The 25,129-nt window shown below is 43.2% G+C and overlaps 1 protein-coding gene across 2 annotated transcripts in view; it reads right to left on the minus strand.

Moving 5' to 3' along the window:
• Nucleotides 1–16,729, minus strand: part of mafg (MAF bZIP transcription factor G) — a 60,944-nt gene extending 44,215 nt beyond the window's left edge. For both annotated transcript variants that reach the window (XR_004415837.1, XM_033044322.1), the window contains exon 1: nucleotides 16,492–16,729. The gene's annotated coding sequence lies outside the window, so the exon portion shown is untranslated. The remainder of the gene's footprint in view (nucleotides 1–16,491) is intronic.
• Between the last annotated feature and the right edge of the window lie 8,400 nt (nucleotides 16,730–25,129).

The raw sequence follows: 25,129 nt of genomic DNA on the forward strand, positions 1-25,129 counted from the left end.
GGTTGCTACCTGATCTGCAGAGTTACTCCAGCACTTCGTGCCAGGATTAGTGCAAATGTGGTGTGTGTGGGCTAGTTGAGCTGAGTGAGGGGCCCGTTTCCATGCTCTCTGACTGTGAACAGAACCAATTAGGTCCAAGACAGGACCTTTACCCAACACAGTGGCTTGCATCTGAAAGGAGATCGCAGCACTAAACATAAAAGCAGCTCGTATACAAAATCCAAATAGAACAACACTGGATCCACAAGGAAAAGATGGCATCAGTTACTAAGAATAACCCAGTACACGCTAGGGGGAATGTTACGAGCAGCATGGTGAATTGATATACACAACGCAAAATTGCCAAATGAGTTCAAAAATCGAATACACTCCCCGACAGTGTGAAACATTAACTAAACAATGTTGTTCCAAGACACTGGCAAAGTCAAGCGTGTAGCTGCCAGGACGTCTACATTACTGTAAAAAATAGGACATTGCAGGTTTGAGAAGTGGGTCAAGGTGCTTTTAATTTTGTATTCAAAAAGCTCGAGCATTTCCCAAATGTGCTTTTAAGGAAACACCAAACGGAGTGCACTTGTAGGAATGCAGAGAAAAGACTCACATTACAGATTCTAACATTTATGTGCAATGACTCATGCTGCAACATTTACATGAGTCCAGATGTTGTTCAATAAATGAATGGTTCAAATTCAGCCACAGGTCAAAAGGTTCTCAGGGAGACACACTGTACAAGGGAATTAACAAAGCAATTCACCCAGCATCTCTGGCAAACAACACTGATTGGAGTAACGATCTGAAAAGCATACCCTGGTACAGACTTCCACAGCTCTCAAATATTTGTCAAAATTCCTACCTTATCAATAGGCTCTAGGGTGGCTCAGCAGTAGAGTTGCTGCCATACTGCGCCAGAGACCCCGGTTCAATCCCGACTACTGGTGCTGTCTGCACAGAGTTTGCACGTTCTCCATGTGACCTCGCAGGTTTCCTCCAAGTGCTCCGGTTACCTCCCACATGCCAAGGACGTGCGGGTTTGTAGGTTAATTGGCTTCTGTAAATTGCCCTGAGAGTGTCTGATAGTGCTAGTGCACTGGCTGATAGCTGGTCAGCAAGGACTCATTGGGCCGAAGGGCCTGTTTCCACAGGATTTCTCCAAACTAAATTAAAATAGACTCTTTTGAAGCTTTGGCAAAAGGGCCAGAGATCACAAGAGTCAAGAGTGTTTTTTTGTCATAGGACCTGAAACGGAACAATTGAATTCTTCATTGGACTCAGTAGACACCAACAAAAAACAAAATGTTTAAACTTTAAAAGAAACACAGATTCATAAGGTCATATAATAACTGATTGGAGCAGAATTAGGCCATTCTGTCCATCAAGTCTACTCCGCCATTCAATCATGGCTGGTCTATCTCTCCCTCCTAACTCCATTCTCCCACCTTCTCCCCATAACCTCTGACACCTGTACTAATCAAGAATCTATTTATCTCTGCCTTAATAATATTCATTGACGGCTTCCACAGCCTTCTGTGACAAAGAATTCGACAGAATCACCACCCTCAGTAGATTCATATAACAAAGTGGAAGCATTGTCCACAGGAGCAGTGAAGTAACTTTTGACGAGAAAAATTAGGTAGTTAAAATGGCAGTGGGAGGGGGAAAATCAGAGCTGTGGGCAACATGACCTCCTTCCATACTGCAGGTCTACATAATGATCTATATAATTATATCAGCATATTGTTAGAAACCTAGAATTGTTATATTATCCATTCTGGTTTTGTACCACATGAGTCGAGCAAATAAAGTGGCTCCCATAATAGGCTTTGGAAGAGAGTTTAGAATTTAGAAATACAACGTGGAAGCAGGCCTCTGGCCCATCGAGTCCACGCCGTCCATTGATCACCCTGTACACTAGTGTAGGATCTACTGAATCGCACGACAGAAAGCAAAGAACAAACAACACTTAGTTCTTGTGGCTGGACCTTCTTGGGAGGCTGCTGGCGAATCGCTAGCGGTGACAGGCTGTATGCAAAACCAACATGGGCGTGAAGGCGCCACAGCTCCCCCCCTCAGCCACCAAGTCATACAAGGTGGCGACTGCCTGGTTTTGTCCTGCCCCGTATCTGGCGGGTTGATTTTATTTTTCCCCCCTTGTATCATATTTATTCCAGATGCCCCTTTTCCCTACATTCTCACCAATCATAACCCATGTGCAGAAAAGGCAAATGAGTGCGTCTGACCTTGGAGTTGTTGTTGAGCTCTAGTGTTGAAAACCACGCTCATGTTGGTTGTAAAAAGTGTTGGGAAGTCGAAGTTTCCCATACAGACAGCACCCGTAGTCAGGATTGAACCCGGGTCTCCGACATTTTAAGGTAGGAACTTCACCGATGTGCCACTGAGCCGCCCCAGAGGCAATGGGATACAGCGATAACCCAATGAGATCCATCAAGTATTTTTAATGACAAGCAGAGCTGCATTCTTCACACCTGGTCATCCTACACTAGAGTCAAGAGTTGTAGGAAGGAACTGCAGATGCTGGTTTAAACCAAAGATAGACACAAAATGCTGGAGTAACTCAGCGGGACAGGCAGCATCTCTGGAAAGAAGGAATGGGTGACGTTTAGGGTTGAGACCCTTCTTCAAGAGTGTTTTATTGTCATATGTACTGGAATTGCACAATGACATTTTTACTTGCAGTAGCAGTACAGTAGGTTTGAAAAACGCTGTACGCAATAGATAATATAATAAACAAATAAAATTAAGTTCAATAAATAAAAAACCCTGATGTAGTACAAAAGCAAAGCCCAAAGTCCCTGGTGTAATCCAGACAGTTTGTATTTACTTGGAGTACGTAGCCTGTGTTGTTGGGAAGAAACTGTTCCTGTACCTGGATGATATAGTTTTCAGATTCCGATACCTTCTCCCTGATGGCAGGAGTGAAATGAGAACATGGCCAGGGTGGTGTGGGTCCTTGATGATGCTGCCTGTCTTTTTCAGACAGCGCCCCTTATAGATCCCTTCGATGGTGGGAAGGTCAGGACATGACAGTTTCCACCCACGTTTTGTAAACTGGGCGTTCGAGTTGCCGATCCAGGCCGCATTACAACCAGTCAATATGCTCCCTACGACACAAGCTCAAGGGAGTATTTGTCGAAATACCAAATCTCTTCAAGTAGTCCTTTAAGAGGAGAAATCAATTGCCAATTGACACATAATCATCTTGCCTTCTGGGCATTTTAGCAGCATTTCCAGTCAGTGCAAAATAGTGCCAAAGTTTTCAAGAAACTGAAAGATGAAGGGAAGTCCATCTGTTCACTCATTGGGAACTAAATAACGGATCTCACATAATTATTGCATAATGGCTACAGCTCTCACTTCAGATACTGTAGGGAGCACCAGGCATCTGTGTGAAAGCAACAGTCTCCATTACAAAAACAACACAAGTTGGGAGCAAGGGGGGAGGAGAGGGTTGAGTTACCATCAAATCTGTATAAACAAAGATCTGAAACAAATTCCCAGCTGCACAAGATTCCCCAAATTAACCAAGATTAATGAACCACCCAAATCCAATAGACCAGAGAGCATAGATCAACGTCAAATTCCAAGTGGAAGAAAAGTATTTGCCTACAAAGGGTTTTTAAGATAGTTCAAAGCATCAAGATCTCCAAATACTTGTGTCGTCCTGAACAGTTTAAATTGTTACTGAGTTGACATTCCATTCCTGGTTTTATCAGTTTGCACTTTCAAAGAACTGTGTTATCTTTGTCATATCTCAACAGTTTGTCAAAAAGTGACCAGAAACAAGTGCTCTGTGATAATGATATTGATAAGTACTTGTACTGCCCTTGGTGTGATTAAGTTACAATGATAATATATGGAAGACACAGAGTGCTGGAGTAGCTCAGCGAGTCATGTTCCTCTGAGATGCTGCCTGAACTTTGTAAACCAGCATCTGCAGTTCCTTATTTTTTACCATGATGCTAGCGTCGTCTTTATTCATTTATGTTAAATACACAAAAACACGAGTGTCTGTTAAAACATAAGCACTTATGGCCATGCTTGGGTTACAAAGACAGTAAAACACAGCATATATAGGAGCTAGACAAAATGCATAGAAAGGAACTGCAGATGCTGGTTTATACCGAAGATAGACACAAAAAGCTGGAGTAACTCAGCGGCAGGCAGCATCTCTGGAGAAAAAAAAAAAAAGTGGTGACGTTTTGATTTGGAAACCCTTCTTCAGACGGAAAGTAGAGGTGGGGTGGGGGGGGGGGGGGGGGGGGATGCCAAGTAGCCTACAAGCCTGTAGGTCTTTGGGATGTTGGAGGAAACCGGAGCACCCGTGGAAAACCCACGTGGTCACAGAGAGAACATCTGTAGGCAGCGTCGGTAATCAGGATCAAACCCAGGTCTCTGGTGCAGCAAGGCCACAACTCTATTACTGCTTCACTGTGCCGCCAAAATAATTTAAAACTATTTAACAAATTTGTCATTTTAATAATGAGGGGGTAGAATTTATGCAATTTTCATTGACGATAACTATATTCACAAAAGCGCAAGATGGAATGGAATTACAGCACAGTCAGTGGTTATGATATTGAGAAATATCGTGGCCAAGTTCCACAATAGAGTACAGGAAAGAAACAGATAATATCTGTTTTACTGATGTTGTTTCAGAGATATTGATTAAAAAAAGGTAGCATTGCCAGTTAATTATATAAACGTTATATATACAGGATCAGAGTTAGTTGTCCTGAGGTGATAGCATTAGAGAAACACACTGTCGAGTTGCATCACAGCTTGGTTTGGGAACAGCTTTGCCCAAGTCCACAAGTGTAGATAGTAACCAGTCTAAGACACAGACCGGACTCCCCATCATTGACTCCATCTACACTTCACGCTGCCTCGGAGAAGAAGCCAACATAGTCAAAGACTTGTCTCACCCCAGCCATTCCTTCTCCTTGATTTCGTTGGGCAGAAGGTACAGAAGATTGAAAGTGCACATCACCAGACTCACGAACAGCTTCTTCCCCTGTTATCAGGCTTCTGAACGTTAGGGTTCAGTTAGGTTATCACTTCCATAAGTTAGGGTTCGATTCACCTCTACCCCATTGCAGTCATTGGGCTTTGTCCATGGAACTGATACACTACAAGGCTAAGAACTATATTCTGCATTCTGTATCTTCCCCTTTGCTCTACCTCTGGTACTCGAGTTGAACTTGATTATATTTATGTAGAGTATTATCTGATCAGATGGATGTAAAACAAAGCTTTTCATTGTACGTTGGTACACGTGACAATAATAAACCTAATTATAGATCCTGCAGGCGTGGCAAAAGGGCATGCACAATAAACACTGCAAAAATAAGCATGCATGAAGAAAGTAACTAATAACATACTCCAGCATTCCATTAGTCACTCGAGTGAATCTTTGGAATTTAAGCAACATGATTGTGTTCTTTTCAAGAAAAGCATAAGTACTGACCAATATTTAAAGTGGGATTACCAAAACAGATGATCTGACATCACATTGTAAGATCTTTCTATGCACAAATCTGACTGCCATATCTTTTATTTTTGAAGAGCCCTCCATATAATTTTTCTTTCTTACTTTCCCAAATGGTCCCCCAAGTGCTTTAAATGTCCATATGATTGAACAGCCAGGCTCATGGTTTAAACACGGCGGCACAGTGGTGCAGCGGTAGAGTTGCCACCTTCCAGTGCCAGGGACCAGAGTTCAATCCTGACCACGGATGCTCTCTGTACAGAGTTTGCACGTTGTCCCTGTGACCACGTAGGTTTTCTCCGGGTGTTCCCATTTCCTCCCACATACCAAAGAGGTGCAGGTTTGGAGGTTACTTGGCTGTTGTAAATTGTCCCTAGTGTGTATGATAGAACCAATGAATGGGTGATCGTTGATCGGCACAGATTCTGTGGGCCAAAGGGCCTGTTTCCACGAGTTATCTCTAAACTAATCCAAATTGACTGGATATTGAAGGGTCAGCTTTGATAATGGCTTCAAATTCTAGGCTGGATCCTAAACACCACTCTGCTGACTCAGATTCAGCTGAGCAACTGCAACCTTACCCAACGCCGGTAGTTTGAAGTAAGTACATGGTACCCACCATCAGGAAGAGATGTTTAAATCCATTTTGTTACGAAGCGTGAACCTTGCAACCAAAGTTTGCATGTTGAGATGTGTAGGAAGCAACTGCAGATGCTGGTTTACACTCAAGATAGATACAAAATGCTGAAGTAACTCAGCGGGTCAAGCAGCATCTCTGGAAAAAAGGAATCGGTGACATTTCTGAAGAAGGGTCTCGACCCGATCACCTATTCCTTTTCACCAGAGATGCTGCCTGACCCGTAGAGTTACTCCAGCATTTTGTGTCTATCTTCATATGTTGAGAGCTGCCTGCTCCCAAATCCAAGTTAAAACAGGTGGAAAAACCATGTGGGTCCAAATACCTCATGGTTATGGACTCATGCTTGCCCGATTCACTGTTATCACAAGACACAAAACGAAAGTCATCGGATTATTTACAAACTTTTCCTTCAAGAATCAAGAAAAACAAGTCTCATTATGCAGTTTGATTACATAAGAGACAGAAGGACGGATACAAACCCCCCAAACCTGCTCCACCGTTCAGCATCGTTAAGTGGAAAAACCACTGGGGTGGTTATCGTGCATCTGAGCATTACTTTCACTCAGGGGGAGAAAAAAAACACAAGAACCAGAGGTAAACAATTAAAAACTTAAACCAAACCTGTGTGAAAAATAAAGCGTCACATCGCACCCAATAATCTAGCTGAATGCCGGCAACATGCATCACAGGAAGCCAATTTCCTTGCAAGCCTTCAAACCACACAGCTGCAACAAGCCCATCGCAAACGCACCCTTACATTGAAGCCTTCCTTGCCTGCTCCTTCTCCGTTTGGGATTCTTCAAGACAAGCAAGCAAATAACATAATGCCGCTCACCCTTGTAAATCCAAGAGGTGTAAAAAGGAGGCTTGGCCGTGGAGCTTTTCACTGTACCTCGGTACACAATAAACTAAACTGGAGATGACAAAGATGAGAAGACAGGACAAGACGGAATTCTGCAACAAAACACTCTGCAAAGGCCCAAGAGTTTCTCGTAGTCTTCATAAAGGAACACCATCACATTCCAAACACTGCAATCTTGAGTGGGTGGAGCATTGGATGGTATTTGCTGAATTGCACAATCTTGATGAATCAGCAACTCCACCTAAATATTATATTTCCCATTTGCTGTTCCATTACCACACCAACATAACTATTCTCGCCAACATACCTCGGAGAATCGAGTTCAAAGTACAAGGAGATAGTTGCAATATGCTCCAAGAAAAATATTGTCCTTTCTCCCACTTCAAGAACAAAGAAAGTTAGTCCCTGTGGCTCTATATCCGAAGAAAAGCTCGTGACCAGATACAACCCGAGGGTCTCTGCTGTAAGGAAATGAACCTTTGTCCCTTCCTCAGTCGAGCTTGTGCAGCTATTCTGTGACGCACTTGAGTCTAATTAAGGCCAAACAACTTGTTGCAGCAAGGAAATAACAGGACTAGAGGGTCTGAGCTATAGGGAGAGGTTGAGTAGGCTGGGACTATTCTTTGGAGCACAGTAGGATGAAGGTTGACCGTGTAGAGATGTACAAAATCATGAGAGGATTAGATCAGGAAGATGCACAAAGTCTCTTGCCCAGAGTAGTTGAATCGAGGACAATAGGACATCCAAGATGAAGGGGAAAAGATTTAATAGGAATCCAAGGGGTAACTTTTTCACAGAAAGGGTGGTGGGTGTATGGAACAAGCTGCCAGAGAAGGTAACTAAAGCAGGGACTATCCCAGTGTTCAAGAAACAGTTAGACAGGTACATGGATAGGACAGGCTTGTAGGGATATGGGCCAAATGCAGGCAGGTGGGACTAGTGTAGCTGGGACATATTGGCCGGCGTGGGCAAGTTGAGCCTGTTTCCACGCTTTATCACTCTAGGACTCCATGCTGCCTTTTGAAAGCAGCCAACATTATCAAGTACCACTCACACCCCAGTCATTTGTTCTCTCTCTCTCTCTCTCTCCCCCCCCCCCTCCCCCTCAGGCACAAGACAGAAAAGTTTGAAGCACATACCACCAGGAAACAACTTCTTCCCTGCTGCTATCAGAGTCTCAAACGGACCTCTCATGTGCTAAAGATGGATTTCAGATCTGCCAGTCTACCTCGGTGCAGCATTTGCATCTTTTTGTTTAGTTGCACTTTCTCTGTAGCTGTAACATTATATTCTGCATGCTTGTTTCTTTTCTATTTTGCACTACCCGATATGCTCGCATGTGGTGTGATTTGCTTGGATGGTATGCAAAACAATGTTTTTCCACCGTATCTCAGTACGTGGGAATAATAAACAAATGCTACGTACTTCAACATTCTTTTTCTGCCCAACTCCAGGCTTTTCCAACTTATTTCGTTTAGTTGAGAGATTCAGTGCCCTTCGGCCCACCGAGTCCGCACCGACCAGCAATCCCCACCCATTAACATAAGCCTACACACACTAGGGGCAATTTACACTTAAACCAAGTAGACAAACCCAAGCCAATTAACCTACAAACCTGTGCGTCTTTGGAGCGTGCGAGGAAACTGAAGATCTTGGAGAAAACTCATGCGGTCACGGGGAAAACGTACAAACACCGTACAGATCGAACCCGCGTCTCCAGCTCCGCAAGTGCTGTAAGGCAGCAACTCTACCGCTGAGCCACCGTGCCACCCTATAGTTACTCACTATGTACCTTTTGGTACTTGGCATGGCAAAGTTCCAGCAGTGAAATTAATTGGCTGGATCAGCGCAAATAATAAAATGATGACAACTTCAGTTCCTCTAGTGGTGCACTAGACCTGGACAGAATATTACAAGTAAATGTCACTGCAAGGGGAATAGCAGTGCTGATGCGGGAGGAAGAGAGGGCAAGGAGATCAATCATTGGAATAGAAAACAGAAGGAGCCATCATGTGGAAATAGGTAGAGAAAGCTGGATACACGGAACTGCAGATGCTGGTTTACAAAACAATACACAAAGTGCTGGAGTAACTCAGCGGGTTATGGCAGCATCTCTGGAGAACATGGATAGGTGACATTTTGGGTTGATACCCTTCTTCAGTTTGAAGTCTGAAGAAGGGTTCCCAACCCACAACGTCACAGATCTGTGTTCTCCAGAGATGCTGCCTGTCCCGCCGAGTTACTCAAGCACTTTGCGCCAGGTAGAGAATTTTTCTGTTTAATCCATCCAAATGAGAAGGAATGAAATACCTTCTGTTGAAATATCTGTTGAATGAAATACCAGCTGTTCAATATTACAAGAATATATTTTAGATTGCATGATTGATTGAAAGATACAGCATGAAAACAGGCCATCGAGTCCACGCTGACCATCAATCACCCGTTCCTACAAGTTCTATGCTATCCCACTTTCTCATCCACTCCGTACACATTAGGTGCAATTTACAAAGGCCAACCTGCAAGCCTGCATATCTTTGGGATTTGGGAAGAAACCGGAGCACCGTCATCGGGAGATAGACACAAAGAGCTGGAGTAACTCAGCAGGACAGGCAGCATCTCTGGAGTGAAGGAATGGATGACGATGATGTCGAGACCCTTCTTCTGTCACCGGGAGAACATGCAAACTCCACACAGATAGCACCCGAGGTCAGGATCGAATCCAGGATTCTGAAAGCCCTGTCCCACGGTACGAGTTCATTCCAAGAGCTCTCCCCAGTTAAAAAAAAAACTTGTGGTAAGCACGGAGAATTAACGTAGCGGGTACGTCGGAGCTCGGGGATGTCTCTTAGCGCTAACGGCAGGAACTCGGGAAGACTCGCTAACGGCAGGTAAGCACGGGAAGACTCGTGAAGATTTTTCAACATGTTGAAAAATGTTCACGAGAGCCCAGAGTGGCCATTACCGTAAATCTCCGAGTTTGAATCAGGGCAAACTCGGGAGAGCTCTTGGAATTAACTCGTACCGTGGGACAGGGCTTTGACCAGCTGTGCCACCCAATGAGTGAACACATTTTAGGGCACCAATTGCCTTTTTAGAATTGAAACAAATACTTTTTCTAAGCTTTTTTAACAAGTCAAAGTTCTGCAACAGGTGAAATAACCAGGCTAGAATTATCTTCTGTAGTGAGAGTGTGCAAAAGCATGGTACAGTATACGAGATCCACATTAGAGAACATCTAGATTTGATTTTAGTATCAATAATTCAAATACAGGTGAGCTAGTGCCAGCAACTTTATAAAAACTTTAAATATAATACTTGGAATCAGGACAGGACAGGACAGGGAAACAAAAAAAGCTATTGGAATCCAGTAGAAATGTCCTACTTATGACCTCCACCTATGTACTCAATAAAAGAAAGCCTTAACTGAAAATAAGGGAGCTCTAACAATAGCACATCGAGTTTCTAGAGCTCAACATGCAAAACCTCCAAACAGAAGCTGCTATCTGTTGCTGTTCAGGAAGGAAGGAAGGAAGGAAGGACAGACAGAGGCAGTTATCAACTGCACACATGCAAGTTCAAGTTGTGCTTAGTATATATCCACGTTATCACAGTACATTTATATACACCACTTAAAGTTTATTCTGTACACCAGACGAGAGCTTTCGCAGATCGCTTCAAAGCTGCAGGAAACAAATAAAATGGCAAAGCACAAAAGTTGCTAGAGATAAAATGATATAAATATTCTGTACCTCAGTCAGCATATGAAGACACTGATGTAGGTCTTAGATTAGACAATCCTGTTCTGAGAATCCAGATACAAAATATTAACTCATTCCTCCTGTCCATAGACACCACCCGATCTTCAGACTTTCCTCAGCAATTATGGGCCTGTCTCACTAAGGCGATTTTTCAGGCGACTGCCGGAGACAGTCAAGTTGCTGGCATTCACCTGAAAAAACGGCGATTGGATCGGCGACTCTCAGAGTGGAACGTGCACACACACACACACACACACCGCTGTAATTAAGACGGCGAAAGCACAGTGTACGGGAAGGGTCACGCAAGTCCTTTAAAAGAATGGGGAAGAGGGAGGGGGAGAAGGAGTGGCGACAACTTTTAAGAAGCCAGAGATACACGGCTGTGAAGCTCGGCGGACATTAACATCACGGTCGGTTATCCTTGGTTCTGAAAACCTCTGCTTACGTTTCACCAAATCACAAGGACCTCTCCAAAGCAGTACTTGAAAGCAAAAATACTTCCGGTTAATGGAACTTTGAATTAAAAAACTTTACCCACAGATCTTAAATTAATAAGCAGGCTACAGTAAAACACTAGGTTTAGTTCTATTATTGTCAGGTGCACCAAAGTACGGTGCAAAGCTTTGTTTTGTTATTAGATCAGATAATACCAAACAAAATACATTTGAGGGCGGCATGGTGGTACAGCGGTAGAGTTGCTGTCTTGCAGAGCCAGAGAACCAGGTTCAATCCTGACTACGGGTGCTGTCTGTACGGAGTTTGTATGTTCTCCCTGTGTAAATTGTACATGGAAATTGTCCCAAGTGTGCAGGATACCGTTACTGTATGGGGATCACTGGTCGGCGCAGACTCAGTGGGCCGAAGGTCCTGCTTCCACGTTGTATCTCTAAACTAACGGAAAGTCAAACTCAGTACAACAGGTAGAGCTTAGGGGAAGATCCAGAATGCAGAATATAGTTCTCAGCATTGCAGTGCACTTTCTCCATAGACAAAGTCCAATGTCTGCAATGGGCTGGAGGTGAATTGGGCAGTAACCTAGCTTATGGAAGGACCGTTCAGAAGCCTGATCATAGAGGCCAGCCCCGGGTCTGTAGGCACAGACATCGTGGGCCCAGACATCGTGGGCCAAAGGTCCAGTTCCTGTGCTATGCTTGCTACCAACATCTCAGTCACAAGATTTTTTCAATGTGATCTTGCTAGTGCTCCTGGGAATTTCCCTTCCTTGTCCGTTGTTCCTTCACCTTATCATCACAGGAGCTTGTTGGGCAACCCTATCATTCCAATGTCTGCAATAGTGGAATTTACTGGTTGCATAGTATCTGGGCTTAAAATCAATTGGAATTGGATATTATGGATTTGCCTTAATTTAAATCATGTACTGTCATGTAATGGATGTTCCACTATTTCCTTTCACAGTAAAAATCCACCCTAGAAGATATATGCAAAAAAATGGGCTTTTCCATAGTATGTGGAACCATAATATCAACATTTTATTGAATTCTAGGAATCCACTTTGAACTCATTTAGTCCAAGGTTATATGAAATGACTCGCATACAGTTTCCAAGCTTTGTCTTCTATTTACAATAGAGCAACATTTCTACATTGAAGAATCGAACAAGACATTGAATTTATCCGAGTAATGGATGCAACATTATTGTGCTGCCAAATAGTGATTAAAGGAGTGACTAAATTCACACTATTACCTTGTCCCACTTGGATAAGCTCCAGCTTTGCGGACATTGCGTTTATAGGCACAACAGCTGCATTATGAAAATTTCAGTGCTCTGGAGGAAAGACCAATTTACAGTGGACAAGAGGTCCATGCATAATACTGAGGGGAACAAGGCTCTTGGAAGCAGGTTGCTTTCCAAATCAAACCGTTACCAGGTTCATCACCATTTGCTCGCAGTGATGAGTCGGAATCCTGGAACTTGCCAACACCACCATGGGAGTACCTTCCTTCTCAGGGCATCAGCAATTCAAGAAGGTAGCTCTCCACCACTCCACAATCAAGGCTGGCCATGCCAGTTTAACAGCCACACCCCTGAAAATGAAATTTTGAAAGCGCGAATAGCAAATTTGGAAAATTATTGCCTTAATTCAGCAGCTCTTTGCTACATTTTAAATCTGAATGCAATTCATCCCATGTAAAAATATAAATGCCTAATTTGGGATAAAAATAATTTCTGGCTACAATTATAATGAAAGCTACAAAATAAATTGTTAATCTATATTAATTTCATATGCAACAAGCACAGCCAACATTAATTTAGAAAAAATTTTTTTTTAGAAATTAACAATCTTAAACTTTCAAAATCAGAAAGTGCAACAGGAGGGTATCAATTGGCAACATGAAGTTTCCTTGTAAGATGACTAAATGAGGCATGTATGGCACAAAGTGAAATTTGATATGCTGCTACCCAGTAATTGATCATACTTAATAAATCTGTTTCTCTCTTCCTTTTATAAAGTTACAACTTTTAGTCAGTCAAAGCCAATGAATCAGCATTCTCTTCGGCAGCATGCTCAGTGTACAGATGCTTGGGAAATTTAACAAGGTTGTAATTCACCTAGTGGGATGAATCATATCAAACGGATTAAGTGAACGTACTATTGGAATGTACCAGTGTCAGCAAAATCTGTGGCTTGAATTACAGCTATGAACTCTCTCCCCACTAGGGTTTTGATTTTTAATAAACGATATAAAAACATACTTAAGATGGACACAAAATGCTGGAGTAACTCAGCGGGACAGGCAGCATCTCCGGAGATGCTGCCTGTCCTGCTGAATTACTCCAGCATTTTGTGTCTATCTTCGGGTGTAAACCAGTATCTACAGTTCCTTCCTAAAAATATACTTACACAGTTTGAAAGATAGAACAGAAAAACTATTTCAGAACACAATTAAAGGACCTGTCCCATTTTCACAACCTAATTCACGACCTCTGCCGAGTTTGCCCTTGACTCGTACGCGCAGCATGGTCGTCACGAGGTCATAGGAGGTCGTGGATAGGTCGTAGCAGGAGGTGATGCCAGTCTTGGTACTCGCGGCATCAAGTAGGTCGGGGCGTTTTTCTAGCCCGAGTAAAAAAGGTTGTGAATTAGGTCGTGAAAGTGGGACAGGCCCTTTAGGACTTAGAGGGACCCGGCGTGGGGGCGCTGCCGAGAACAAAGGGGGACTATTGGGACTACATTGAACACTAACTTTGTCAGCGCACTATACCTGGTGGCTCTTTGCATACTTTGTGTTTCGTAAGCAAAACAAAGAATTTCACTGTGACATGTCACATGTGATTCTGATATTAAGTATCATTCATTGTCACACAGCATGGAAACAGTCCCTTCAGCCCAGCTTGCCCATGCCAACCAAGATGCCCCATCCATGCCACTCCCACCTGCCTGCGTTGACCCATATTTCTCCAAATCCTCCCTATCCATAAATTCCTGACCGAGAACAAACAAAACACTTTTAACACCAAGAAAGGGCTCGAAACAAGGTTTGATAACTGTTATTGTGTGGTACACCAGCAACAAAAATACCACTGACACGTCAAAAAGTTGGAAGAACTTTTGGTGAAAAGACAACTTCAAACTTCCCATAAAAGTACAAAATCTTAACAATTCATCATATGGATCATTTTCATTATTAAACTGGAAAAGCTTAACCTTTCTCATGAGATATAACGCTTCCCCTCGATTAAATAAGTGCCATGAAAACTTTAAGGGTCTTGCTTGAAATCTTCTTCACTAGACCATTCTTCCATTTTCCTCAAACAGCACAGAACATCCTTTCTCACTTTTAAGACCAAGCCCCAAACACAGAAGATGGGATCCCTAACGACTTAGACATTCTTAAATCTGCCTGAAAATGCATTTAGAAAATATTTACACAAACCATTAAAAACATAATTACTGTCATACTTAGTAAGGTGCCAGACTTTTTGATTCACAATAATAACTCAACTGAATCGTGCACTAGTATCATTTTTCTGCATCCATAGCAGCAGATTACCACAATACCCAAAATACGTCATCTTCAAATTAGCTTATTGGCACACACCAGAGACCAGTGACATTCCTTGTTCACATGAAGTGCATAGAGTACACGGTATCCATGGTTGTGACAAATACAATAATAAATACAACAAATGCAAAATAGTAGAATTATGCAAAGATTGCGTTGTAATTTGAAGTAGTGCCAAAAAAAGTTTTTGCAATAATGTAATAAATGAGGTAGAGTTACAAGTAAGACAAGGTGGCCGGGAAGAGGGTGCGAGGGAGGTTATTTGTTCTGGAGTCTGATAGCCATGGGGAAGAAGCTGTTGTTAAGTCTGGACATCCAGGCTTCCAAGCTCCTGCATCCATTCCCAGAATGTTAAGAGAGTAAAAGGAATGGTCAGGGTGGCAGCAATTCCAGCCCTCCTTTCTCATCGTCCCATTAAGATCGACTGGATGGGAGGAAGTGACTAGCTTGTGATGGACTGTGCCATGTTCGTCATCACTCTCTGATGGTTCAGGTGGTCAAGAGCCAAGTGGGTGCCATGCCACGCCACGCCAAGATGAATTCCGTCAGAATACTTTCTATAGCGCATCTGTAAAGTTCAAAATAATCTTCTCAGATGCCCAAGAGAGTAAATATGATGACGTGTAGAAAGGAACTGTAGAAGCTGATTTACACAGAAGATAGACACAAAATGCTGGAGTAACTCAGCCAGCTTCTCTGGAGAGAAGGAATGGGTGACGTTTTCAGGTCGAGACCCCTTTTCATGATGATGTGCTTTCTTGATCACCGCATCGGTGTCAAGGTGATAGAGATGCCTTGGAACACGAAAAAGCATGTTTCCCCATTTAATATCAACACTTATATTTGTGCCAATGCCACAAGTCTGTGAACCATCCGTCTCACTGAATACATTCCTCAGTGCATTGGGATGTATTCACTTAGCGGAGTTGAGTCAGCAGGATTGTTTTGCACACATCAAATGACAATCCTACATTGAGACTCATCCGTTGATTAGTTTTGCATGGAGTGCGTATTTTTCCCCCAAAAATTGTATTCCTTGTAATTATGATCTGCAATGTTCTTAAAACATGAACTATTCCAAACAGTCATTTACCCTTAATTACATGTCAAATAAAAATCCCCTGTCAGGTGTAGAATAATCATGGCCCCTTATTTCATCCCATGTAGAACAGTAGTCTGCTGCCCAGGAATGTACCCTGAGTCAGCAGCTCTGCTGAACGTTATGTATTTTCAGACAGGTGCTATCAGATTACACATTGTCTCTGCCCTGCTCGCTCCACTGAAGATCAAGGATGGTAGATGGTTTCAGTGTGTGTAGGGAGCTTTGGAGTCAGGCTGCATGCAGCCTCTTGTTCACTGTATGTGTGTGTGTGTGTGTGTGTGTGTGTGTGTGTGCATGACAGTGAGTGAGCGAAAACATAAGAGGGAGAAGGAGAAAGAAAGGAGGGGAAAGGAAAGGAGAGCAAGCAAGCAAGCAAGCAAGCCCCTGACTGTGAAGCAGCTTCAGCCCCTGCTCTGCCTCCATTGCAAAGTCCAGTGGCCAGGCAGCCTGACTCAGGGCTGCTGTGACCCGCTGATGAGTCAGCAGCTCTCCCCCTCTCTCTCTCTCCCATACACACACTCATTGCGTTTGCACACTCAGCAAAACCCGGCGCCTTTTCTGCCCCCTTAATCCCACCAAACCCCACCTCTCCCTGACTCACCGAGTCCTGAGAAGCTCCCCGATCCTTCGGCGTGGCTTTGACGCGGACCCGAGCTGCCAAAGGGCCTGTTCTTCCCCCCTTTTGCAATTGAAGGAATTTCCCCCCACTCGTTGTTTGCGCTTGTGCCGAGGCCAGACGTCAGATGATGTTTTGTCATGTGGCTTCATTCATGAAGCTCTACGCAACGGGAAAACTTTTAAAGGCGCAGGCACTGCACAGCCTGTCAGCAACCTTCTGTTGTTTATATTCCACTTCACCTGCACCTCCAAACCTCTCCACCAGTCTGTGATGATGGAGACCAATCGGTCTCCAAAGAGGTAGATTGTAGTTCATGACTACTCTCTGGCTGTTGGTAGAATGGTTCAGAAGGTGTAGAGGTGTGAAGACACACACCACCAGATTCAGAGACAGTTTCTTCCGAAGAGAGACACAAAATGCTGCAGTAACAGGCTGCATCTCTGAAGTTCCATCCTACACAATAGGGACAATGTACCCAAGCCAATTAACCTACAAACCTGCACGTCTTTGGAATGTGGGGAGAAACCGGAGCACCCGGAGAAAACCCACACGGTCACAGGGGAAATGTACAGACTCCATACAGACGGCGGGCATAGTCAGAATCGAACCCGGGTCTCTGGCACTGTAAGGCAGCAACTCTACTGCTGCACCACTGACTCTATGACCCTCCCGCTCAGAAGATGGATCAGTAACTTTGGAGAAAGTTTCAAGAGTTGGCATGAATCTGAACCTCATTCTTCATAAGGGTGATGGAGATAGAAAGTCTAATCTCAATTAAAAATAACTTTGATAAGTGCCATCATGGTACACATCAACATAGAGACTAGATTAGATTAGAGTACAGCGCAGAAGCAGGCCCTTTGGCACAACCGAGTCCGCACCGACCAGCGATCCCCGTACACTAACACAAGCCTACACAGACTAGGGACAATATACACTTATATCAAGTATACAAATGCAAGCCAATCAACCTACAAACCTGTATGTCTTTGGAGTGTGGGAGGAAACCGAAGATCTCGGAGTAAACCCACGTGGTCGTAGTCGGGATCGAACCTGTGTCTCTCGTGCTGCAAGCACTGTAAGGCAGCAGCTCTACCGCTGCGCCACTGTGCTGACCTGCAGCTGCAAAGTGTGTTTTTCTCTGCATCGCTTTATTAGTTAGTATAGTTGGGATGGGCAGAATAAAGCCATTAACCTCAACAATTTTATAGAACCCGTTTCTCTACAGCGACGCTCATGATTTTGAATGCCTTCATTCAAGATTAAATTAACGGTTTAGACTCCAAGCAGAGCAACCTCAACTTCCCCATTCTTCACTTAACTCAGTTCCCCATCAAGAAAAGGGAACTGTAGAAAAGCAAATTCCACTCTTTCACACACGAAAAGTCCTTCACCATACGGACAGATACATGTCCAAAGATAAGATCAAATGAATTATAAATAGCCGCAGATTTTTAAAAAGGAGCGGGTATTTTTAAATGTGGAAACTTAAATGCATTTTTCGAACTCTGCACAAGATTGAAATCCAGATTAAGAATCCCAATTAATTACTTTTATACAGAGTACTAAACAAAAATGGGAAAGTTATGGTTGTTAACTGTAAGGGACAACAATGAGGTTGGCGATGGAATAGTTCATTCCAGCTGCCTGTCCTTCTCCATCCATATGGGTCTGAGTGTCATTGAGTCTTACAGCGTGGAAAGTGTCCCTGGAGTGGGAGCATGCGGTGCCCATCAGCATGTTCAAAGTCTTGTGCAACTAATGGGCAACTGAGGGACAGGAGCATATTATCAAACCTGCAGAACAGCCTTTAGATTTTATTTAAGTTTTCTTTTTTTCTACTTATTTTTTCTGGAAATTGTTTTCCAGAGGTATAAGAATGAGGAAGGGCCATGATGGTGGTTAAGTTTTAGTTTATTGACACAGTGTGATATTCGCGTTGTACATAGAATTTGGATAATTGTTTATAAACAGTATATATGTATGTTTGCATGGTGCATATGCGTGTATATATGTATGTATATGTTAGTGTATGTGTGTATATATATATGTAGATGTCAAGGACCGTCTGGTGGCTGTCTGTGCATCAGTCTCCCCACATTAAACAAAGTCACGCACAGGCCTCCTCCATGAAAGGACAGTCATACGCGTTTCGAGTGACCACCAATGATGATGATATGTAGCTAAGATAGTTTGTGAATTAATTGATGAGTAGCGGAGAAGGGGTAGGAATAAATAAGTGTATACTTCTACTCCTTTTCGAACATGTAAGATTTAATTTGTGATGTTTATGAGGTTATTTAATGAGTTGTTTATTGTTCATTTTATTGTTATTTTGCTTTGTTTTTAACTTTTGTTTTACATGTTCGAAATAAAATATATACAACTACTACTACTGCAGCAACTGCCGCATTTATAAATTACAGCCCAGAGCTTAATAACAAAAGAATGCCACAATCAAATAAAAAAGATATAACAATAATCATCCAGAGAAAACCTTGTGTAAAAATCAAGAAATAGCTTTCAGTATCTTGGAGCTTACCTCAGGAAATAAAAAGAAAAAAAAGGAAGAGAAAGACAACTCATAAGTTGAAAATCATACAGAAAAGGGTGACATGTTGACAGATTTAGTGAGTCAGGCAGCATCTCTGGAGAGAAAGGATGGGAGACACTTTAGGTCGGGACCCTTCTACAGGGACAGGACCCGAAACGTCATCCATCCTTTTTCACCAGGGATGCTGCCTGACCCGCTGAGTTACTCCAGCACTTTGTGTCTCTCTGTGGTATTAACCAGCAATTGCAGTTCTTTGTTTCTCCATGTGCACAAATTCCATAGTTAATAATAGTGCTCAAGAAGCTCAACATCATCTTGGTAAAAGCAGCCCACATGATGGTACCACATCAGCCACCTTAAACATTAATTTCCTCTATCACTAGCTCACAGTGGGCGCCACATTAAAAATACGGCCAGACTACTGGGGACAATTTACATTTACACCAAGCCAATTAACATACAAACCTGTACGTCTTTGGAGAGTGGGAGAAAACCGGAGATCCCGGAGCAAACAAACGCAGGTCACGGGGCGAATGTACAAACTCGGTATGGACAGCACCCATAGTCAGGATCAAACTCGGGTCTCTGGCGCTGTAAGGCAGCAACTCTACTGCTGCACCGTCTGTATCCAGAGTGTACTCCATTTTTTGCATTGCACACGCATTGTAAAAACCTAACGCTACCTGTTTGTCTCCCGGATTATTGGTATGCAAACAAGATGGAAAAAAGAAGCAGGCAGTCAAAAGGATGACCCACCTGTCTGTACCTGGTGCACACCTCCAGGTAACCAACTGATGCCAGTTCAAGAGTGGAACTGGAAGAAGGTCAATCCACTTGCCTTCTCTGTGGATGATTTTAGGTCAGGGACATAGGACCAAAGTTGAAACGAGATACGGAACAACGGTTAAACAGCAGAAAAGAGTTTGTGACCCTCAAATTCCAAAAAATCCTATAATTCTCAGATGGTACAATTACATTTATTGAAATTGTCACCTTTCTTCATGTTTTGACAAAAACCGTAATAATATTGCTATTAATAAGACCAATTTGCACATAAAATGCAACATTAAAAATGATTAACAGTCCCCTGTAGAATTTGTTTGACAACAATTTTATTTTCATTTTCCAGTGTCTTCCTGTTGCTGTTATGTTTATGTCTGAAGAAGGATGCCGACCCAAAATGTCACTTATCCATTTTCTCCAGAGATGCTTGCAGCACTTTGCACCCAGCTTTGGTGTAAACCAGCATCTGCAGTTCCTTCTTATCACAGTTATGTTTCGTTGCCTCTTCCCGTTGGGAAACTCTAGCAGTAACCAAAAGATCAAAATGAAATCCCAGTTACGTCAATGTAAAGGGAGGGGTGTTAACTTGTATTTTGCACACAAGTTTGCAGCACATAAATATAATGTTTTGGCTGTTGTGTTGCATGCCAGCCGACATAGCGACTTCTCAATTTCATCCCGTGCTAATTGCTGAAGTGAGAAATCAAGGGAAAGTTAAGTTCTTCCCTGTTCACCAGCTTCTCTTCCCTCCCCCTCCCATTCAAGAGCGACAGCATGATCAAAGGAAAGAAGCAGCTGAAGCCACTCGGGCATAGTTCCCGATAGCCAGGAATAAGATATCACTGTCAGGTCACAAATGGGTGAATGGCTTTTGGAATCTCACACAGGAATAACAACTGTTGGGAAGAGGACAACTAGTTTCAGAATTGTTGATGGAATACATTACCACAAGTAGTCATGGCTTAAATACAACATTTTAAGCAGATGTGGAGAAATGCTTAAAAGTTAGGGAAAATGCTCAAAAACCTAACAATAAACAACTTAGGGAAAACCATAGTCATATGGTGTGGAATCAGGCCCTTCAACCCAACCTGCGCACACCGACCAACATGTCCTATCTACACTAGTCACACTTGCCTGCGTTTGGCCCATATCGCTCTAAACCTATTTTATCCATGTACCTGTCCAAATGTTTCTTAAATGTTGTGGTAATATCGGCTTCAACTTTCTCCACCGCCAGCTCGTTCCATACACCATAAATGCTTAAGTAGTCTTTATGGATCATTTACAATTTTACCAAAGGCAATCAACCTACAAACCTGCACATCTTTGGACTGTGGAAGGAAACCGGAGCACCTGGAAAAAACCCACGCGGTCACAGGGAGAATATGCAAACTCCGTACTGACAGCACCTGCATTCAGGATCAAACCTGGGTCTGTGACGCTGTAAGGCAGCAGCTCTACTGCTATGCCATTGTGCCACCCCTATCACATGGTGACATCACAAGTCTCATGGCTCATGTTTTCCTCCATTTCAGGTAGAAATTGTAACTTAAAGTGCCAGCCAACAAACTTTGCTGATCATACAGAGAAACTCGGAACACATCATGCAGAGGTTGACAATGCAACAAAGAGGCTGCAGGGCAGAACAGTGGCGCAGCAGAAGAGCTATTGCTTCACAGCGCCAGAGACCTGGGCTCGATCCTGACTACAGGTGCTCTCTGTGTGGAGTTTGCACATTCTCCCAGTGACCAAATGGGTTTCCTCCTTCTCCTCCAGTTTCTTCCCACATTCCAAAGACGTACAGGTTTGTGGATTGACTGACATCTGTAAGTTGCCCCTTGGTGTGTAAGATGCGTAATTTGGATAACATAGAACCAGTCGACAGGGTGATCGACGGTCGGTGTGGACTCGGTGGGGTGAAGGGTCAGTTTTCATGTTGCATCTCTACACTAAACTAAAACGAAACATGATATGGCAGCAAAAGAGTCTGCAATGAAGCATCAACGTCCCACACACGACAGCTGCCAGCCCGCTTTCACTAATCAGGGTAAAGGAAACCGTGACAAGTGGTTATCCCAGCCTTTTAGTCCAAATCATGTCAGGGATGCAGAATGTGAATGGCAATTCCTTGATCATGAGTGTGATAATGAGTGTTTTGCAAGATTACATGGTACAGGAGTTTGTCTGCTACTACAAGATCAAAACTGCTCCAAATAATAAAAATCTGCTCAAAGATTGTAGGTCAACCACTTCAGAAATTGTATGAATCATCCTACCATAAAGACATACTAAGGATGGCCAACAATATTCTGACCCCAACCACATTCTGAACAGGGAGTACAATTTGTTACCATCAAACCGGAGATATAGGGTTCCAAAATGTAACAAGGTTAGACTGAAGCACTCTTTTGTGCACCACTCAATCCTCAAACTAAATACGGCGCTTAATCCCAGATCAAATGCACGCTGATGGGCCTCAAATGTTGTCTTCTGTTATTGTAATGTTGTGTTGAATGTATGTATTTTTGGGTCCTGTCTTGATGTCTTAATGCATGACTTTTCATGTCTCTTTTATCTTTTATGTGATGCTGTAAATGGAGCTGCTGCGATGCAAAACAAATTTCAGACTTTGTTCTGACAATAAAGAAATATCGTATCGTATCAGCATGCAGCTTGCAGTGGAGGGGGCCACTCATGCCCTGGGACTCGACAAGGGCAAAATGTTGGGATAAGGAGGGGTTGGGACCAGCGCACAATGAACAGCACTGAATAGACCTCCCACATGTTATCACTCACCTCCCAGCAAGTGTTTATGCAGCTGCCCTGAAGTGCTATAGACGAGAGCACCTTCAAAACCAGACATAAGGGGAGCAACACACAGCATTCTTCTTATATAGAACGTAGGACAGTCGTCTTGTTGGGTCTCATAGTCTGTAACTCGTTATACCTAACCCACAGCTAACAATGACCTGTCTCCTTTACCATTGTTACTTTTCTGCATATCTTTCAATCATTTGTTCTATTTCTCTCTATATCACCGTCTATATCTCTCATTCCCTTTCTCCTGGCTCTCAGTCGGAAGAAGGGTCTCGACCCGAAACTTCACCTATTCCTTTTCTCCAGAGATGCTGTCTGACCCATTGAGTTACTCCAGCTTTTTGTGTCTATCAGCAGGCCCTTTGGCCCATGTTAATCTTTTACCTCAATTCTCTGCAGAGAATCCAAATGTGCATTAACCCCAGACACAGCATGTGATTAGAATAAGAAAAGAGAGTGAAATGCAATTTCTAAGCAATGCTTCTTAGTTGAATATTTATTATTACGTTTGATTTGGTTTGCGATGCAAATATTATGTCCTAAACAGCAAAATAAAGTGTAACCTTCGATAGAACTCTTTCATTTGACAGTGACTATTGCAATTGTAAGTTTTTTTAGCATATTCAGAAAATGTCAGTGCTATCTACCATTAATTTAAAGTCGCAATCGTTAGATATAACTGAAAATGCCATAAGAGTCCTCTACACTGCCGAGGAATCATCATTGTTTACCTAAACGCACCAACTAACCTGTTACTCAGGAAGCAGCCTTTTTCATCTTCCTGTAGTGCTAATAGTTAACACCCAAGAGATTAATAATTTATAAGAGAACACGTTCAAGTCGTCAATATGAAATTAACATATTTTACAAAATCCTTCCTATTACCCAGTCAAACTTTTGACATGCGTTCCTTAGTTTTAAAAAATACATAATTTCAATGACTTCCCAAGATGATGGTACAGGCTACTGATTGGTAGAACATCTGCAGCATCTTACTGCAGACCGGGTGCGACGGGCCACGATGCACGTCGGCAGACAACGGGGGTAAAAGCGTGCCCAACGTCACCCACACCCTGATGGCCACCTTCATGTGTGGCTGCATCAGGCGGAGCGTAGAGCCAAGTGTCACTACCTGCTGAGGTTCTACCTGCCCCCGGTGTTGCGAAGGATGCGCCAGAACTCACCAACAAGCACCAAAACCTGGCTTGACTGGCGGCGAGGGGAGCCCTCCCAGTCAGATCCGTCCTGCAATGTTGGAACCTCATTTACCAGCGCACGCTCCCCTTGGGACAGCTGCTATGGAGAGGCGATGGTTGCCCACCTCTTTGCTGAGTGTGGATTCGTAAAGAGAGTCTGGAGAGGTCTGCAAGGGTCCCAGTGACGGTTTATTCTGAACAGCTCCGTCACAGAGGACTCTGTGATTTACGGACTGTTCCCAGTGACGCATTCAGAGACTGACATCGAGTGCTGCTGAAGGTCATCAACTCGGTGAAAGACGTTCTTTGGTCTGCCCGAGCGTTGTTGACCACCCAGCGGAGCGAGATGTCCGTCGGGGAATGTTGCAGACTGGCCCGCTGCAGACTGCAGGAGTACGTGCTGAGGGACGCACGGAAGCTTGGTGCAGCCAACGCCAAGGCTCGGTGGGGGATGACCACAGTCTAGGGTCCTTCCTCTGCTGGACATGGAGTGAAGGGTGTGGTGGAAACGCCATCAAAATAAGGGAAGGGATTCCACGCCAGTGGGCCACATGAGTGGCAAGGGGGTGGGGTAAACATTGTGATTTGGGGAAACTGTATTGTATGAATGTATAGCCTCCGAGAATGTCGGATGGAGTTTTGTAAGGATCATGTATTATTTCTTGAATATAGTCTATTTTGAAATTTAAAAAAAAAAATCTTACTGCAGACGTTCAAGATGTGGAGCCTTCTCAAGAAGTACAGCCGGCACTGTCCCTTCTTGTACAGGGCCTCAGCATTCCTGGACCAGTCCAGTTTACTATCCAGGTACACTCCAAGGTACAGTATTTGTACTCCCTGGTAAACTGCACATTCACACCATTGATGGAGACAGGGATGTTCCTCTCCCCCTAAAGTCCACCACCAACTCCTCAGTTGGTTCTTGTTTATATATATTTATTTACACCGTTCTGGCATTCATGTTAAGGAAACATTCAAGCTGAGGACACTTAAACAACTTTTACTATCTAAGTAAATACTTACTATCTAAGTTTACAAACAATGCGGGGCGCAAATTGCTAATCTTAAAAGCAGTCTACTATCAAATGAAATTGTTCAGTTAAATAAATGTATCTAATACTATGCAACATATGCCAACTGCTCGCAAGAAGAAATTACATTCTAATTGACCCCTTGTCATTTTTCTTTCTTAGGGGGACCAGACTATGATCCATTTTAGCCTGGAGCACCTGATTTTCAATCATTCTGCTTCATCTTTCAGCTGGGA

This window comes from Amblyraja radiata, chromosome 26 (assembly GCF_010909765.2).
Source record: "Amblyraja radiata isolate CabotCenter1 chromosome 26, sAmbRad1.1.pri, whole genome shotgun sequence".
Classification (NCBI taxonomy): Eukaryota; Metazoa; Chordata; class Chondrichthyes; order Rajiformes; family Rajidae; genus Amblyraja; species Amblyraja radiata.